This window comes from Babylonia areolata, chromosome 5 (genome assembly GCF_041734735.1).
Source record: "Babylonia areolata isolate BAREFJ2019XMU chromosome 5, ASM4173473v1, whole genome shotgun sequence".
Lineage (NCBI taxonomy): Eukaryota > Metazoa > Mollusca > Gastropoda > Neogastropoda > Buccinidae > Babylonia > Babylonia areolata.
In genome coordinates, this window is record NC_134880.1 from 9,162,237 (window position 1) to 9,164,736 (window position 2,500).

General features: G+C 59.3%; 1 protein-coding gene across 1 annotated transcript in view; it reads right to left on the reverse strand.

The window, feature by feature from the left end:
- The window catches only part of LOC143282573 (transmembrane protease serine 5-like), a 22,109-nt gene extending 21,890 nt beyond the window's left edge, over positions 1–219 (reverse strand). Inside the window, exon 1 of the mRNA XM_076588262.1 lies at positions 95–219. The gene's annotated coding sequence lies outside the window, so the exon portion shown is untranslated. The remainder of the gene's footprint in view (positions 1–94) is intronic.
- Positions 220–2,500: the final 2,281 nt, after the last annotated feature.

A 2,500-nucleotide genomic window follows, 5' to 3' on the forward strand; every position in this document is an offset into this window, starting at 1 on the left:
CACACCACACTACACCACACTGCACAACACAACACTACACCACACCATACCACACCACACCACACCACACCACACCACACCACACCATAGTCACCTGGATGGAACGCTGACGCATTCTTCAACTGCCATCCTTGGTGGTCAGAGGGGCTGGGTGGCGGTTGGGAAAACTGTGACGGGTAGACGGCACTTGGGTGTGGGGACTGTGTCGGGTAGACAGCACTTGGCTTGGGGGACTGTGTCGGGTAGACAGGACTTGGCTTGGGGGACTGTGTCGGGTAGACAGGACTTGGATTGGGGGACTGTGTCGGGTAGACAGCACTTGGATTGGGGGACTGTGTCGGGTAGACAGCACTTGGATTGGGGGACTGTGTCGGGTAGACAGGACTTGGATTGGGGGACTGTGTCGGGTAGACAGGACTTGGATTGGGGGACTGTGTCGGGTAGACAGGACGTGGATTGGGGGACTGTGTCGGGTAGACAGGACGTGGGATTGGGAATTGTGACGGGTAGACAGCACTTGGGGTTGGGGACGTTGGCGGATAGAGGGCACTTGGGGTGGGGGACTGTGCTGTCCAGAATGTCCGCCCCACCACGTTATCTGCCTGATCGGAGTCAGCGCCGTCAGGGAACGTGGCTGAAGGGAGGGTGCTTGATGAGGACCACTCCTCCATTCTTGTCCAAGACCTCGTTCGCCTCATCAGTGGCTCCCTTGTCGTCGTAAGTGACGGCACCGAATCCGTGTTCGTGTCCGTCGCCTCTAGAGTTGCTGCCGTGGTGGAGAGCTGTTTCTCTGGAACCCAGAGAGAGGCCGGGGTCAGCCAAGGCAGGGCGTCCTCACGGGCCCACCACGATCGTGGAGTCGTGCTGGCTTTCCGCTCAGGATTCCTGGAACCTCGAGAACGCCCGCGAGAACTCCATAGATACCACCAGGGGTATTTCTTCAGCCAGTCTTCGTCGTCGTCGTCGTTTCTGTCGTCACTAGTGGAGTGGTTGTTATCAGCAGGTGTTTGTTCTATGCGGCGTTTGGGTTGTTGTTCTATGCGGCGTTTTGGCTGTTGTTCTATGTGACGTTTTAGCTGTTGGTCTGTGCGCCGTTTTGGCTGTTGTTCTATGCGGCGTTTTGGCTGTTGGTCTATGTGACGTTTTGGCTGTTGTTCTATGCGGCGTTTTGGCTGTTGGTCTATGTGACGTTTTGGCTGAACGAGGCTGTTGTTGCCCTTGATGCGACGATGAACGTCGCTGCTGTACACGGGCAGACTGCGTGTGGAGGCAAACGGCACGAACGGAGAGCCGGCAGTCGTTGGGGGTTGTTGATGTTGATGTTGATGTTGGTGTTGCCGGGTTGGCCGTGCTGACCAGCCTCTTGTCGGGTAGCTGGATGGAGGAGCGCGGGGGTTGTGCACGGGGTAGGCACTCACCGGGTCTCCCACAGAAGGCTGCATGCCTCGCGCTGGGCGCGTTACAACGTCTGCATCGCCATCGTCCGTAGGGTGCTCGTCATGACTTCCTCGCACGTAGTCCCAGTCTATCCAACGCCATCGTCGCACGAAGGAAGTTGTGGCTTCGGACGCTGGAGGAGGTGTGGTCGTCGTGACGCGGAGGGCAGGTGGTGTGGTGGGTCGGGATCTTGGAGCCCACTTCCGTCGCCTTTGATAGAATGGGTTCCTGCTTCTTCTCTGGCTTGCGCTTCCCTTGTGTTGGACGCCGCTGTCTTTCGCGCTCCTGTTGACAGCTCTGCCCCGCTCCCTGCCTGCCGCTTTGATGCTGTCGTGGCTGGAACCTTGCTCGCCCGTCGGGGCTGTCGTCCTTCCGCCGCTGTGGTCCCTAGCCGCGTGTCTGTCCTTAACGCGGTGTGGTAGGCAGTTCCTGTTCTCGCACAGCCCTCCGTCACGACCACGGTGAGGACTGCCCGTGTGTGCAGCCCCCGCCTCGTCCTGGTTCCTCCTCCTCGTCCTCCTCCTCCTCTGCCTCCTCCTCCTCTTCTTCTTCCTCCTCCACCCGAACACCGCTTCGCTGGCACGTTTGGGAGTGCTTTCGTCGTCATGACGACTGGGAATGTTGTTGTCATGACGACCGGGAGTGCTTTTGTTGTCGTGACGACTGTGAGTGTTGTTGTTGTCGTCATGACGACTGGGATGGTTGTAGTTGTCGTCATGACGACTGTGTGTGTTTCTGTTGTCGTCATGACTACTGGGACTGTTTCTGTCGTCGTTATGACGACTGAGAGTGTCGTCGGCATGCCTGGGAGTGTCGACGTCGTCGCCGTTGTGACTGGTGGTGCTGTGGGGAGTGCTGTCGTCTTTGACGTCGGCGGCGGCGCGGTCAGTTCCCTGAGGTGGTGGTGAGGGAGGTGGAGGGGGAGGGGTGGGAGGAGCCGACACCCTAGGTGAAAGAGGGAAAGGGGGAGGAGGAGACTGTCTCTCGCCGCGGCCGCGCAGGTTCGGATCCCTTGCGGGGCAGTCATCGAACCTGGACCCGCGGGGCACGCAGGTCTTGGCCA